Genomic DNA, 18,200 nt, shown 5'->3' on the forward strand with positions numbered 1-18,200 from the left:
AAGTTGAGGTCTACAATTTGGGTCTACAAACCGTAGGTAGCCCTACATGTCGTAAAAATGTCTTGTCAAAGCTGGCATTCCTAGATAATTGGCAAAAATGGGACGTATACTCTATAATGAATCAATTATCGTGTCTCAAACTCTCAAACCTGAGTGACTCTCCTTTCTCACACTCTAAGGACAAAATTTCCATGAAAGGCATTCGAAAATAACTCCAAAATCACTGGAGGAGATCCAACTGCAAAGACCTTGAATAAAATCTCCAATACTCTCTTGCTGACAACCATCTGTAGCAACTCTCTTCATGTGTCCAGAAACTCACAAACGTCCTCGCTCTTCCCACTTTAACACTGGGGTGGGTCCATCTTCTGGAATTTCTCATACATGCATTACTCATCCTATGTTAGAAAAACTAAAGGTGCATCTTTACCCCCAACTATCGGTGCAAGATCATCTCAAACCACGTGATCCACTAGCGGCTGCCTCATCGGATCCTGAGTAACTGGAGAATGTTGCTCTAAGGTTTGAGCCTCGACTCTAGTATGAAATCCCTGTGGTGTGCCGGTCACACCACCACCCTAATTAAAACTCTCTAGAACACCCAACATCCCTAATAAGGTATCCTAAACAAAAAGAGGTGGCTACGTGCTTTGGAGGAACCTATTCCTCTCGAACATCAATTTGAGGCTCTAGAGAGGCCTCTCAGGCATGATCCTTCACTAGTGCCACTCCACGGGCACAATTTCTAGCTTGTGCTACTCCATGGGTATGATCTCAAACTCGGGCACTACCACTACCCCTAACTGAGGCCTCATCAACTGCTTAACAGTAGCTCTTGTCTTCGTTATCTGTCAAAAGAACACGCGACAATTCAGTATAAAAAAAGGTAGCCATGCATGATGAGAAAAAATCAACAAAAGTAAGTTTCCTAACATTTTTCATAGCATCTCGAATATAAGTACACATGTATCTATACCAATCCTCGAGACTCTACTTAGACTTGGCTTGTATACATATGAGACCTATTAATCTAGGGCTCTGATACCATTTTTAATTACCCAAAGTGGATGTAATGACACTCGTCTTATCTCACCAAGACAAGTTATTCTAAACTTAAATAAAATGATAAAATGTGGAAGTAAAATAACACTGAAAGTTTAACAATTAATAACGTGGATAACAAAGTCAACTTAGTTAAACACTTAAGACCTAGTTGTCACGTACACAAACCTCTAATATATTAGATTTGAAAGAAAATATAAATCTCAAATGATGTTATCTCTAAAGTAGAATAATATCATAAATAAGAGTAAGAAGGTCCACTGAGATCACAAAAACTCTCACAAATCTCCACAAGAATCCTAGACAAGAAGAGAATAGAAAATATCACGATGATTTGGGCTCATAACCTACACAAAAACATAGAAGCAAAGGATGAGTACAAAATCACACGGTACAAAAAAAGCAAACTTTTAAACACAAAGTCAAATAATATAAAATACGGGTACACCTACCACTCCAACCTAATTTCCACAACTACAACCTACATAAAACCAGTCCAACCTAATAGTTCATAATGTACATAGCACATAGCTCAACAACAACACTTCAGCAATTACATTTCCTCACAACAAGCACACTAGTCACCAATTAATTATAAGTTCCAAAGAAAGGCACTTAGAAGTTCACAATGATAAATGTATACAATACAATGAAATACAATGGCAAGTATGGTGATGTATGTCTGACTTAGTGATACACACATTTTGTCTCTCAATTCAGGACCCATTAGAGACATATTTGTTCATGCACCCATCGTGGCGTGCGGCACAATCCTCGATAATAGAATTTGTTGTGGCATACGACATATTCCTTGAAGCATAATATTGTTTGCAGCATGTGACACGTCCCTCGAAATGGTATTTCTTCATTAATTCTTTATTCTTCCTCAAGTCACATAACACTTGTCACAACTATGTCTCAAAACCAATGCAAATGACATGTTCACACAAATATTGAGGAGCTGGCTATTTCTTATTAATGTATAATTCACAGCAATACAATCGTGATACAACATCAATAATGAATTAGTAGACCTTTCAAATTATTCAAACATATTACACACCAATATACAATCAAGGTGCCTTTTATGACATCGTTTACCTCATAAGGATCATTTAATACGAACAAGTCAACACATCACCAAGTCTTATTACTCCCTAATACATACCATAAGAAAATACATGATTCTATACACTTAACAACGGTCGAGAAATTCATTTTCCTCAAGTAATCAATAATTCATTCAAGACTTGAGTTTTTCCCTTTCGCTGGGCTTTCAAATCAACGCAATCCATTCATATAAACAATCACAATAGAATTTCAAAACTAACAACACCTACATTATTATATGTCTAGCCTAGACCCAAAATAATAGAGCAAAAATCTATAATCAAGTTCGTAATCTTGATGCCAATCAATATGTCAACTCTCATATTTCCCAAATTCAAGCCTAGGGTTAAGTTTCAATTCCTCCAAATACCATAAATCTAATAGTATTCATATAATACAATACAATCAATACTTAATTAAGTATATCAATTTGGTAAAACTTGAATCATAATGTAATACCATATTGAAAATTATAACACAAATTTAAGTGAAAAAAAGTATTTGAAATTTCAACCAACATATTAGAACAAAAAAAATATACGCAGTAACTAACCTAGTAGCTAACTCATATATTAATTTATCCATCATCGATTTTACTTATAATGATCTCCGTTACTCTCCAACATTGGCCTAAGCCTGATTCTCAACACCCCCTCGATGGATTATAGTAACGTTTCATTCTATGAATAATATTAGTGAATTGCTTCTTATTAAGTCAATATATAAATATATGTGTATGCAAGCATTAAAACTTAGTTCAATATTTCTTAGTTCATCTATATACAAGAGTTAAGTTACTTGGATATCAAATTAATATGAATTTTACCCGTTCACCACCAGTTAAGAAAAATTAATTTAATAAATACTCGTCAATCAACTAACTGTAGTTATCGAATAGTTCAAATCGACTGATCATAAATGACTTGGGAAAAGTATAAGGAGGGGTCAAATGATAATTTTGACGAAAGTTTTCAAAAGTGAACTTTCAAATTATTATAACCTTGCTCTGCAAGCCCTCCCTAGAGTGGTTTCTCAATGAAAAGCGTAAAACATATGACTTTGCCTTATAGACCTATGTTGAACTAAGTTTATTACTTCGAAATTACATATTGTACACCTTACTTCATAAAACATAAGTTTAGAGTGATTTTTCATTGTACGTTATAAGTTCTACATGAATCAAATTATCAGACATACATAAGTTGCATAGTATCTAGTTCCTTCAGAATATGTTTAGAGATTTTTTTCCTCATCCAACATAAGTTTAGAGAACTTTTATCTTGTTTGACATAAATTCTATCAGTATACGTTATGTCTCTTATAACATAATTTTATGGGTTCTAATTCTATATGAACTAAGTTATGTAAGGCGTAACTTGTGATTCTGTACTAAACTTATGTCCTAGGTAGGAAACAATGGATTTACATTGATATGTCTGGTAAAACATAACTTTTGTTATATCATGATACAAAAATATAAACTTCTGTCATTTTTTTATGTCGATTTTTTCAGTTTTTTATTTGGGTAAATCACATAAATATGCTATATACTAAAAATATTTACCATCTATGTCAACATAATTTTTCTAACTAAATATAATATTTTTTTTGGAAATATAAAGATAGTACCGTCTTTGCCACTTTCTCAGCGCCTTCCTCTTCTGTTTTTCTCTCTTCTCTTCTTCACCTCTTTGTCAACTCTTTTTCCTCTTCTTTTTTTCCCTCTTTTGCTTCTTCGTCTATTTCTTTCTTTTTATTCTTCTGCTTCTAATTTCTTTCTCTTTTTTTACTCTTCTATTTTTTTCACTTTCTCTAACTTTATTCATCTTCCATCTGTTTTTTTTCTTCTTCTTTGAACTTCTCATCTAAATAACCATCCTCAAATCATGTTTTGCCCATATGACACTATTTTTATTCAAAAATAAGATGAAAAGAGGAATAGAAAGATCAAAAATTTGTACAAAACCACATTTTTAAGCATAAATTTCAAATCTTTAAAATTACTGATGCAATAGTTCATCATTGATGGTCATTATAAAGCTTCAAATTTTAAATTAATTATTTGAATTTTACGAATTTGATGATTAATTTTTTATAGGTTGTTCCTACAAATAATTGATAATGTCGTTTGGAGTTTATATGTCAATTTTAAGAGGGTTTGTTTAAATTTATAATTGATTTTAGGAGAAATATTAGCTTATAATTCAAAAAAAGTGAAATTTATGGAACTATATCTCAAATGTATTAAAGTTGTATTAGATATGTTTTATAATTGTATTAAAGTTGTATTAGATATGTTTTATAATTGTATTAAAATTATATTAAAATAATGAATAATAAATTTAGAATACATATTATAAGTTTCACTCCTTATAGTGATAGTAACCAAAATAATTTAAGTAAAAACATGTAATACATTCATAACATATGCACAATATATATTGCAAACATCACTCATGTTCTTAGAGATACAAACCAAAGTAATTTATCAGGCACTTATAATACATAATTTATTCATGAATAATGCAGGTTTAATTCAGTCTATAAAATAATTGTCTCGTCTTTCGTTAGTTACGTTTTTCATTGTTAATTTTCTCTTCTAATTCAATTTTAATATTGTGTAATACACTTTTAACGCAAATTTATTCATTTGTAATTTATTATATGTTACTATTAGATTACTCGTTTAATTCATTATTGATATAAGCTTAATTCACTCTATAGATCATTGTCAGGTGTTTTATTAGTTATATTTTTTTATCCATGCATAATTCCCTCTTCTAATTCAACTTTAATATTTGTGTAATGCACTTTTAATACAAGTTAATTCATTTTGCAGTTTATTGGTTGATTTGTTATGATTGAATTACTTGTTTAATTCATTATTAATACAAGTTTTATTCAATTTACAAATTGCGTAGTGCTCTTTTGTTTGCTACATTTTGCGTTCATGTTTAATTCACTTCTAATTCAACTTTAATATGAGTGTAATATATTTTTAATTCAAGATTTAATTATAGATACAAATTTTATGTAGTTAAAGTATATTTAAAATAAGTAATTATGTTTTAAAAGAGATACACTCAACTTAAACTGTGGACAACAAGATCACAATATGAAGACTTGCAAAAATGTTACGCCTTATTATAAAGAATTTTTTTTTAGTATTTTCAGAATTTGATTACTTTACTATAAGAATTTGGATCATTTCTTTTGTCTTCTAATTAAGTACTAACACATGGCCTTATGTATGAATTGTTATGAAATTTGCTAGTTATATTATCACTATCGAATGTGTGTTAAAAATACTACTTATAATTTATTTGTATTACATAAGAATTATAAGTGTTGAGAAAAAAAATTAAATGTGTGTTAAAAATTGTTATGATTCATCTGTATGACATATGTAAGTTTTCTGAAATTTTTTAAGCTGAAGCTTGCATTATGAATTAGTGTTGTCTTATAAATGTATTAAATATGTATAAAATTGTTTTTAAATTGTTTTAAGTAAGTATTGCTAAAAATTGACAAAAATGATAATAAATTAGAAGTATACTTAAAAGTGGTAATTATTAAATAAAAGACCTTCACTTATGTAATTTTTTCTTTGTTTATTTAAAAGTTGGATAGTTAAAGTGTTTCTTTGTGAATTATGAAAGTTGAAAGTCAAAGTTAAAATTCGAAGACAAATTTAGAGTCCAATATATTTATTATGCCTTTATGTTATTGTATTACGTTGTAGTGGTGACAGCTATAGATCATTCGAAATAGTTCAAATTGATAAAAAATTAAAATTGCTGAGTTACTTTTGTTCATGTAGGGACATTTCAATTATTAACATATCATTAACTTATTTTTCAAAATTCAATGATATAATTTAGAGTTTATCTGTATATAAAAATAAATTTAAAGAATTTTAATTGAATGCGGATTTAGAAATTCTAGTACTGATCCTTATTTAGTTATTTTAATTAAAAAAGAAATTTGTTCATTAATTTTCAAATCAAAACCATCTTCTAATGTTATTTAAGAAGTTCAAAATCAATTTAAATATATTAAAAAGTAAGATCCACCCTTTCATTATTCGTAGTTAAAAAATCAAAAACCTGTTTTGCCTAATCAACTTGGCAAAACTAGAATATCACGCGGGCACGATCATAGGTAAATTCAGAATTTAAATTTTTTTGGTATATTAATATTACATCTAAGATAAACTTAAGAAATAAAAACAATAAAATAGCATTCTAGCTAGATTTGAACCCCAAGTCTCGTGGTTGGTTCTGTAGCTTGTACCAACACAATGACAAACATATACTCTTCGTTGGTGCACAGTTAATTATATTCTATTTTGTGTCAGTTTCTCATGATAGATATATACATATACACATGAATTTTTCTAAAGTTAACAAGTAAACGTGCATCTCATGCTATCGCCTCGTGCACGATGTGCATTATATTTTTTAAAATATAGTTAACTGAATTGAATTGTCATACCCTTACCATCAATTTTTTTTGTTGCATGTATTGTAAATTTACTATCAAATTTATTTAGTTTAGACTGACCTAAGAAATGATATTTAGAAAAAACTTCGAAATTTCATGTGCAGGCTATATTACTGAAATATGAGAACTGTTCATTTCAAAAAATAAAAGTGATGTAAATCATCACAAATCTTATTAAATGTAAGATCTAAATACCTTTGGTATAAACAACATTATAGGTCTAGATTTTTATATACTAAATAATAGGTAAAATTAAAATAAAATTTCATAAGAATATTTTTCAAATTATGATGGACATTCATTGTTGAGATAACACTATTTTTTCGATAAATATCACTAATATAAAAAGGGAATATCAAAACATTGATGTTGATTTAAGGAAGAATGATATTTAGATTACAAATTTTAAAATTTCACGTGCAAGTTTTGTGATTTTTAAAGTCGATATGACATTAATTTTTGTAGTTAAAGAGAATAGGAAACCATCTAATTAGATATACATCTAATTAGATATACATCTGTATCATATTTATTAATTCTTTCTGTTCTTTCAAATAATTACGTATCTTGCCATTAGTTAATAGTTTTCTATCATAGATTAAAAAAAGATATAACTAAATGGTAATACATAAATTTTTTATATCGAATACACTAAAGTATGGAGAAAGGTATGCGATATGGGGAGAGAGATGAGCTACTCATATATTTCGGATATATGTGAATCACACTAGATACATGTATTTGCAGGTACCTGATATCATTTGTATCCCAGATACATATGAATCTACTTGGATACAATACATCTAGAATAAATTACTCCAATTTTTTACCTCAGGTATCCCGAGATCAAAGTGTAGTGAGTTTTTCAAAAAAATATCTTTCGATCCTAATATACCCATAATGGATCTAATTTAGTCGGTCCATTGGTTAATATAACCCTTAATCTTTACTTAGACTATACAAACACTATTATAAGAGTCGAAAAAACAACTCTAAATCGTCGAGAGAACGATGAGAGCTAGTTATTCTACAACACTAAAAGATTATTAGTCTATGGAACTAGGAAATTTTTCTAGTCAATCGAGAATTTCTAACCACTAACGATTCAAATCGGAATTTCTGCAGACGATACACTTTCGTCGAGGACATTAAATGTTTTAGTTTCAAAACTAACCTTTAATTGTTAAATTGCAAGTTTCCAACTTCTAACTGAAATATGAGAAACATAGCTTAAACTCTTCTGAGGTAGTATAAGAATTTTTAAAAAAAGAGTATTTAAAAGAATATTTTATAAATAGTAAAGAATAAAAATGATATAATTTTTAGCCTTTGATTAAAGCACTTTGTTCTGTGCCTAAATTTTTGCCTCAAACTAAATAATTATAGGAAAAAATATAAAGGTAAAAAAAATATGAATGGTATCATCTTGTTGATTAATTAATGTGCACATAAACTAAATTAGACATCACTATGAGTCAACCAAAATTCCTACTTAAAAAAATAAACTTGCTAATTCCATCTCTTCTCAAGTTGAAATCTTCTGGATGATTTAGAGCAGCCACCCTTCCAACATACTAGCTCAATAATGTAAAAAAATATCTTATTTTGCCGACTCGAAATAATTGAAGAAATTATTTTGGGTTAAGTAAATTTAGATTTATTTGATATTGTTAGGTTATTAGCATTTTAATATTAATATTTGACATATTAAATTGCTTTATTTTGGAGTTATAAAAATGACCATTGGTAGACATTTGCGTTTTAAACTACCAATTTAATCATGTTATTCATCTTTGACGTGGTAATCATGTAATACCATTACTTTTTGCTTTATTGGTTGAATTCATTGTAGAGATAAAAACATTCCAATAAACATTGGAATGTGTAACTTCTACATCATCCATTAGCATTGGTTGTTCATCACTTTATTTCATTCTTAATTCCTCCATTACTCTTTGTAACCTATGTAACTCCTATTGTAACCAATGAAACTCCTAAGACCATTATCTTCACTATTTACTACCTCCATTATCTTCGTATTCATTGCTAGAAAGACTTCTTGTAGTTTAAATAGTGGTGGTCTTCATTTGGTTTGGAACACACACAAAACACAAGAGAAAACAAAGAGTGAAAGAGTTAGTCTAAAAGAGAGTTCTTATTAGTTGAAGGGAGGTGTTCTTTTTGTGGAGCTTTGGACTCAACTCTTGTTCAGAGTTGTTGAGTTATACTTTGTGAAGACTATTGTATCCTGGAGGGGACAAGTGAAAGAGGGCTACTGCTGAACCTGTGAAAACATTTGCTGCAGTGGGCTTGAATCTCCTTAAAGAGAGCGAGATATCTGCGCCTCAGCCTGAAAAGATTAATTTCTTCATTTTTATTTTCAATTGTAATCTTGCAATTTTATTATCTTGTAAGTTTTTTCACTAACAGATATAATTGGTTATGTTGTAGAAGTGAAAGGCAAAATTATCCGCACATGTCTACACTAATTCAATCTATGCACGTCATGTGTATAAATTTACAGTTCTTTTTATTTAATTTTTAATTAATTAAAATATATTTTACTTTATTAAATTACGTAATAATAAAATTAATCGTAGTAAATAATTACATGCATAAAATATATATCAAATAGACGGATCCAATGTTGTAATTCGGGAGATAAATTAAAAGAAAATGAGTTGAGTTGGGTCAGATATAAATTAAATTTTAATTAAATTTGATCGATAGAACAATAAAATTTAGAAAATAATTTAAAATTTTACAAGAATGAAATATGAATTTATGTCCAAAACATATCAAAACCAATTTTGTCCATATCATTACTTTTTGTAATTCAAAAACCTCTTCACACATATTAATTATCCAAATTATAACAATCCTAAAAATTCAAGCTTCTTTAAATTTTTGTTACTTCTTCCCAAAACGGCAAAACCTGCCTCTTCCCCCTTTTCCTTTATATCCATCTGTCTTTCTTTGTTTTTATTTCCTATGTCAAGAATCAAGAAAACAAGGTACTTAATTCTTTTTCTCTCTTTGTATGATTTTTTTTTTAATATATGGTTTATATGCAAAATTGGAATGTATATGTTCATAATTAAGGAATAAATATATTTGATTTTTTTTTTTGCAGTGTAAGGAAGATGAGTGATTTTCATAAACATCTAGCTAGTTTAAAGTGTGTTTTGACATGTGGAATTTGCAAAAGCTATGCAAAGATGTCACAATTATTGAAGAATGTTGTCATAGATTTAAGAAAATTTTAATCTTTTTTTGGGGTTTATCTTTTCATTTGGGTGACGTTAATAAATTCTTTGAATTTGTGATTCCATGATCTTGATGTTCGGACTGTCATTGTTACGTTCTATTTATTTTCTTTTTTGTTATTCTCATCGAAGCGGAGTTATCCAGAAAACAATTTTATCTCTGCGGTCAGTAGGCTTAAACCCTACTTTGTGAGAGTATGGTGTGTGTTGTTGTTGTAATTTTTTTGAATTTTTTATTTTTAATTTGAGTGATTTTGATAAACCATTTGTTCTTACAATGTTTTTTAAAGATGAATTTAAACATAATTTTTTTGGGGTTCATTTTATTTGAGTGATGTTGATGAATCACTGTGCTTGTGATCTCATAATCTTGAATTTTGTATTTTGTTAGGTATGTGTTTCCTTTTTTTTTCTTATTCTCATCGAGGCGGAGTTATCCAAATAACATTATATCTCTGTATATCATCAAACACAATTTTGTGAGACAATGGTGTATATAGTTATATCTGTTATTTTTTGTTAAAAAAATAAAAATAAAATTCAGTGATTTATAAATTATTAGTTCTCGTCATTTGAGGATCTTGAATTTTTAATTTCATTTTTTTTGTTCTTAATTTTTTTTTTTTTAAAAATGATTAATCGAAATGTAGTTTTTTGGGGTTTCATTTTTTATTTGAGTGATATTGATAAATCTTTTGTCATTTGTGTCTGTGAATTAATGATCTTGATTTTTTTTAATCGTTCTTTCCAATGATTTCCGATAGAATTTGTGTCATTTCAAGGTTTATGTGGTCTAGGTCTTTTATACATGAACTTAGTACATATCATATTTCTTGATCAAACAATTTATTTATTTATAAACATTCTTGTACGATTAATTTGTTTAAATATGGTTCAAACACCTTTTTTCCTGTCACTTCTTATTCTTAATACATTACATGTCAAAAAAATTTTATTTTACGTTTTTTTTTTATGAAATTTGATTAATTTATGTTAATTTTTTAACAGTTTGCAAGAAATGCATAATGAGGAAGATATCAAAAGAGAAATGGAATGTTTGTCCAGAATGCAATATGAATTTAGGTGTTACCCCCTTGCAGAAAATCAGGTATATATAATTATCTGCTCGAAATATTTTGAATTGTTAATTATAGTTACATATATATTTTTTTGATACCTTTCAATAAGTAAGCTTTCTTGAAAAATCAAGAAAATTGTATTCCATAAAATGGAACAAAGAAAGTTATATACTTCTGTTGTCTCATTTTATTGTGGATGTTTTACTATTTGGGGAGTCAAATAATATTTTCTCTCACTATAGTTTTTCCCAAATAATAAAAATTCAATATTTTGAATCATTCATTAGATTGACTTGCAATATTTTTCATGTAGTTTGCAAATATACAATTTTACTTTTAAAAATTTGAACGATCTGTACCCAAGTTCTTAGTCAAATTATGTATTTTGATGATTTTCTTATGTTGACCATAGGCACCTGTTGCAACATTATATGTTTCAAGTATTATTGTTTGAGGAGTCAATTTTTTTTCCATAAAGCATATTATGATTCATTAGCTATATTGATATGGAGAATTTTTTAGTGTAGTTTTAAAATATATATATATGCATTTCATTTTTAAAAATTTAAATAAATTATATCCAAATTCATAGTTTCTATCTTCATCCTCCGTACCCTTTCACATATATGTGTGCGCGTGTGCGTACGTGCATACGTGTGTAAAATAAGTATTGATATAACCTTATAATGCTTAATTTTACAGGTTTGATCACCAAATGCAAAGAATAAGAGACATTTTTTCAAATAAAAGAAGAGAATTAATTGAGCTTGGACTAATAGAAAAGTCTAAAAAAGACGAACCCGAAAAGTTAGCTCAGGAAGATATTAATCTCAATTATAGTGCCGAAATGCTCATTGATCCATCGCCTCCTCCTCCTGCTCCTATTGTTGTTGCTACCAGCTCAATGAGAAAGGAGAAATTATTTTCTTCCACAGTCAACACTACAACAATTTTTGATGATCAAGTTTTGAATCACGACAACGTTTCGAGTAGTAATACTGGAAGAGGAAGGGTGAGAGGAAGAGGAAGAGGAAGAGGAAGAAGAAGAAGAAGAAGAGGAAGTTCAGAAAATAATCCTAATTGATTCCAATAATGGAGATGCGCATCCAGGAAGTTCAACCATTCCTCTTCATTCGAGCAATGATACTCATTATAAACGACAGGTACAATTGAAATAGACTTTAGTCATGATTGTAATAGTTGTTGTTTTATGGAAAAAAGAATTATTTTTATTGGGACAAAGTAAAATGAAAAATGCAATTAGGGAACTGATCAACCAGAAAGTTCAAGCATTCCTCTTCTTTCAGGCAAAACTATTCAACATATAAAAACAAGAACAAATTAGTCATACGCTAAGTTGTTACTTTTAATATCGTACTTGACTTGGATTCTTTTAAAATACATTATACTTTTGAAGAATTCAACACACATTCGTTGACATTTTTAAAAACTCTAAATATCGTAGGTCGATCATATGTTAGTATTAGGTAGTTATTTCTTCTCTAGTCATTAAAGAGTTTGAACAACTAGTTAATGTTCAACATGTGCTAGGTGAAAGTAATCAACTTTGTTGGAATCCAAGCCAAATGTTGATTGGATTATGTGAGTTAAACTAATACCATTATTTTTTATTCAAATTATGTACATATGTAGATCACACTCATTCTCAACCTAGGTGTATATAAGTTCTAAGCTATTTGTTGAATGTTGGAGCAAGATTCGTGAGGCAGATCTATCCTCATCCAAAGGAAGTCAAATTGACAAATCTTGGCAAAACATTGCACAATATATACAATATGTTGAATTCTTTGACTTGTACTTAAAATTTTTTCTAAATACTTTGAATGTCCTTAGTGAATGAGAATTGTACTAACACTTGTGATCACTTGTTGAAGGTTGAGAATATTGGTTATACTGCTGAGTCCTCAAAAAATAATGGTATCTCAAAGAAAAATAAAAATTTTGAATCATTGGATGGGATGAATGACTTATGGGATCCATTAAAAAAATTGGTAACAAAAGGAGATACCTTAGACAATTCCAAAGAGTCAGCTCCAAAGTTCATTAGTAGTAATCCACTAATCACTCATGATGATTATGAAAATGAGGACGACAATGATGAAGAAGAAGAAGACGAGGAGTATGTGCCTTCATCAAAAGTTAAGGAACACAAAGTTACCAAACAAAATGCTGTTCAAGCTACAAAAGCGTCATCAAGTAGTAATAGTAATAATACTAATTAAGGGAAAAAAGGAAGACCTGGAAGAAAGAACAAAGAAATAAATAATCTTCCTCCTCTTTCTCTTTCTCCTGTTGGTGGCAATGTTGTTGTTGGTGGAACAAACATTTATGTGGCACAAGTTGGAGTTACTACTGAGACAACAACAGGTAGAAGTAGTGGTAGTACAACAGTAGTGAATGAAAAAGTCCATCCCATATGGTTTAGTTTGGTTGCATGTGATAAACAGTGAGTTTAATTCTATGAATTTCAATTTTATGTATTACTCTTCTCTGTATTATTTCGATTTATATGACACTGTTTGACTAGATATAATTATTTCAGGAAAGCTCTTTCACCCTTGCCACAAATCTCCTCCCACTACATAAAAATCAAGTAAGTCTTTAATTACATTTAAATATTTACAAAATTATTATATCCCGTCTATATATATTCTTGTAGTTATAGATAGAGAATAACACATTGAACATATCTCACCACTATATAAGAAATGCTGCTCATTCATTTTTATTAAAATTATAGTAGCCATTGTGGCATGCATAAATCAGTTTGGTAGAGGAATTTTAGTTTTTTAATTTTTGTTCGAATTATCTCTCAAAGGAAAGGAATCATTGACGTTGCTAGTAAAGTTGTTGCAATTTGATTAGGATATTGTTGGGTTATGGGTCTTTTTTCCCTTCCTATGTGGATAAATAAAAGCCCAATTTGGACCAACCCATTTTTGCCCATAGGCCCATTCTTATGAGGCAAATATAATCCTATTTAGGTCTTATATTCAGATATACAAGAGGTTTTTTTCAGCAGCCAAAAAGAGAGAAAGAGAGATTTTCGCAGTCAAATAATTCAGCCCTAACAACCAACTTCAAATTGCGATTCCCACTTTGTTTCTTGTCCGATTGAGCTGATTTTTGGACAGCATATTATCTTCATCTCAATCTTTGATTAGGAACTGACAGAGTTGGATTTGGTGGCTTGCAGCTTCAGTTTTACTGTCGTGAACAGTAGGTGCGAAATTGGTGAATTTGCTCTTTTAATTCTCTAGATTTGGTGCAATCTTATTTTGTTGTTGCTCGTTGTTTGGCACTTGTTTTGTGGCCAATTTTGGAAAACAATATTGTAACTCTTGGTGATTATAGTGGATCTTTTGGTCCCGTGGTTTTTTACTCTTCACATCAAAGGGTTTTCCACGTAAATCTTGGTGTCTTGTGTGATTGGTTTATTATTGTCTTGTTATATTTGTTTGGTTGAATTACTTGCTGCCTTACTATCATATTGCTTGTGGTTGTTTGTCTTCTCTTGGTTCAAATCGAGAAGGGAAAGTATAGACTTGGGTATTCTTCCGCTGTTATCCTGTCAGACATTCTTTGTTAGTGTCTTATCTTTCCCAACAAAGTGGTATCAGAGCATTGGTTACTGTTGATTGTCGTTTTTAATGATGGAGGAAAATATGAGTAAAATGGTGTGTTTAACTGGTAGTAACTATCATATTTGGAAAGGCAAGATGAAAGATCTTCTATTTATCAAGAAGATGCATTTACCTGTGTTTGCTTCTAATAAGCCTCAGTCTTTGAATGATGAAGAATGGGAATTTGAGCATCTGCAGGTTTGTGGCTATATTAGACAATGGGTTGAAGATAAAGTTAGAAATCATATTGTGAATGAGACACATGCCAAAAGTTTGTGGGACAAGCTCGAGACACTTTAGGCTTCGAAGACTGGCAACAACAAGTTGTTCCTATTGAAACAATTAATGAATATCAGGTATAAAGAGGGCACTCCTATTTCTGATCATATTAATGATTTTCAGGGTGTTCTTGACCAGCTGTCCGGAATGGGTGTAAAGTTTGATGATGAGATACAGGGACTTTGGCTTCTTAATACTCTGCCAGACTCTTGGGAAACTCTTCGAGTTTCTTTGACTAATTCTGCTCCCAGTGGTGTTGTAACCATGGAATATACTAAGAGTGGTGTCTTGAATGAAGAAATGAGAAGAAGATCCCAAGCCTCATCTTCTTCAGCTTCACACTCCGATGTTTTTATTATTGAAGATAGGGGGAGAAACAAGTCCAGAGGTCAGAATGATAGAGGTAAAAGTAGAAGCAAGTCAAAGTCTAAATACAAGAATATTACATGTGACTATTGCCACAAGAATGGGCATATCATGAAATATTGTTACAAGCACAAGAGAGATATGAGACAACAAAAGAGAGAAGGCGATAATGAAAATCGTGTTGCTGTTGTTGCTAATGATGATCTTCTTGTTTCTTGTGATGCAAATCCATTAATGTTGTTCGTGATGAGTCTAGCTGGTTTGTCGATTCTGGTGCTACTTCTCATGTCACGCCAAAGAAGGAATTATTTTCTTCTTATACTCCAGGTAATTTTGGAACGTTGAAAATGGGCAATAATCATGAAGTTGAAGTTATTGGCATTGGGACAGTTTGTTTGGGAAGAAACAATGGTTCCAAACTAGTTCTCAATAATGTCAAGCATGCTCCAGATGTTCGCTTGAATTTGATTTATGTGGGATATCTTGATGATGAGGGTTATGTTAATACACTTGGTGTTGGCCAGTGGAAGCTTACTAGAGGTTTGATGGTTGTGGCCCATGGGGACAAGTCGTCTAACTTGTATGTATTTCAGGGCTCCATCTCCAGAGACTCAGTAAATTTGGTGGAGAATGATACTTCATCAGAGTTATGGCATAGAAGGCTGAGTCATATGAGCGAGAAGGGGATTGATTGTTTGGCTAAGAAAAATTTGCTTTCTGGAGTGAAACAAGCAAAGTTGAAGAAATGTGTTCATTGCTTAGCCGGTAAACAGAAAAGAGTTTCTTTTCAGAGTCATCCGCCTTCAAGAAAGCTTGATCTGCTGGAGTTGGTACATTCTGATTTGTGCGGTCCTTTTAAGGTAATATCTCATGGTGGTGCACTTTACTTTGTGACTTTTATTGATGATCATTCTCGCAAACTCTGGGTATTTCCTTTGAAGTCCAAGGATCAAGTACTTGATGTGTTCAAGAGTTTTCAGGCCTTGGTTGAAAGACAAAGAGGGAAGACATTGAAATGCATCCGCTCAGATAATGGTGGTGAGTATATTGGTCCTTTTGATAGATATTATTAGGCATCAGAAAACTCCTCCAAAGACTCCTCAGTTAAATGGTTTAGCAGAGAGGATGAACAGAACTCTAGTTGAGAGGGTTAGATGTATGCTTTCAGATGCTAAGCTGTCAGATTCTTTTTGGGCAGAAACACTTAATACTGCTGCTTATGTTATCAATTTATCTCCTGCTGTTGCTTTAGATGGTGATGTCCCTGACAGAGTTTGGACTGGTAAGAATGCTTCTTATGATCATCTTAGAGTTTTTGGGTGTAAATCCTTTGTACATGTTCCTAAGGAGGAAAGGTCAAAGTTGGATGTTAAAACTAGGCAGTGTATCTTCATTGGTTATGGTCAAGATGAATTTGGCTATCGTTTCTATGATCCTGTTGAGAAGAAACTTGTTAGAAGTCGTGATGTTGTATTCTTTGAAGACCAAACAATTGAAGCTGACAAGGCTGATTTTCAGAGTAGTGAGAGCTTAGTTGATGTTGATCCAGTTCCTTTGACTATTGCACCGGAAGAAAATCTTCATAATGATGAAAATCAAGTTGATAATGAAGATGATGATCATGTTCAGAATGACCGGCATGATGTTGTTGATGCTCCAGTGCAAGATGATGTGGTTGTCCAACAACCAATTATAGATGCTCCACAGAGTTCTCTCAGATGATGTAGTAGAGAGAGAATTCCTTCATCTCGTTATTCTCCAAATGAGTACGTACTCTTGACTGACGGGGGAGACCTGAGAGTCTTGATGAGGCCATGGAGAGTGAAGAAAAAGAAAGGTGCTTTGATGCTATGGAAGATGAGATTAAATCCTTGCATGATAATCATACCTTTGATTTGGTTAAGTTACCTAAAGACAGAAATGTTTTGAAAAACAGGTGGGTTTTTCGGGTGAAACACGAAGATGGTAATCCAGTTCCACGGTACAAAGCTAGATTAGTTGTCAAGGGATTTAATCAGAAAAAGGGAGTTGATTTTGATGAGATATTCTCTCCAGCTGTGAAGATGTCATCCATTCGTGTGGTTCTAGGCTTGGCTGCAAGTCTAGATTTAGAGGTTGAGCAAATGGATGTTAAAACTACTTTCCTCCATGGTGACATAGGTGAAGAAATTTATATGGAGCAACCGGAAGGTTTTGAAGTCAAGGGAAAAGAGAATTATGTTTGCAAATTGAAGAAGAGCTTGTATGGTTTGAAACAAGCTCCCAGGCAGTGGTACAGGAAGTTTGGTTCTTTTATGAGTCAGCAGGGCTTCAAGAAGACTTCTTCAGACCATTGTGTTTTTGTGCAAAAGTTCTCTGATGGTGATTTTATTATTCTGTTGCTTTATGTTGATGACACGCTTGTTGTTGGTCATAATACTTGCAGGATTCAGAAGTTGAAGCAAGAGTTGAGTAAGTCTTTTGCTATGAAAGACTTAGGACCAGCAAGACAGATTCTTGGCATGCAGATTGTCCGTGATAAAAAGGCCAAGAAATTGGTATTATCACAAGAGAAGTACATTCAGAAAGTACTTCACAGATTCAGCATGGACAAAGCTAAGGTTGTCAGTACACCTTTAGCTATGCATTTCATATTGAGCACGAAACAGTGTCCTTCTAGTGATGATGAGAAGGAAGATATGAAGAAAGTTCCTTATGCTTCAGCTGTTGGTAGTTTGATGTATGCGATGGTTTGTACAAGACCGGATATTGCTCACGCTGTTGGAGTTGTTAGCCGTTTTCTTTCTAATCCGGGAAGAGAACATTGGAATGCTGTGAAGTGGGTTATGAAATATCTCTGTGGCACTTCTAGTCTGAGTTTGTGTTTTGGTACAGGGAAGCCTATTCTTTGT

General features: G+C 31.3%; 1 long non-coding RNA gene across 1 annotated transcript; it reads left to right on the forward strand.

The window, feature by feature from the left end:
- Positions 1 to 8,261: 8,261 nt before the first annotated feature.
- LOC104645410 (uncharacterized) lies at positions 8,262 to 13,637 on the forward strand. Its single transcript, XR_011220927.1, has 3 exons — positions 8,262 to 11,049; positions 11,723 to 13,487; positions 13,584 to 13,637. It is a non-coding gene; the product is annotated as an uncharacterized lncRNA (long non-coding RNA).
- The last annotated feature ends 4,563 nt before the right edge of the window (positions 13,638 to 18,200 follow it).

This window comes from Solanum lycopersicum, chromosome 1, assembly GCF_036512215.1.
Source record: "Solanum lycopersicum chromosome 1, SLM_r2.1".
Lineage (NCBI taxonomy): Eukaryota > Viridiplantae > Streptophyta > Magnoliopsida > Solanales > Solanaceae > Solanum > Solanum lycopersicum.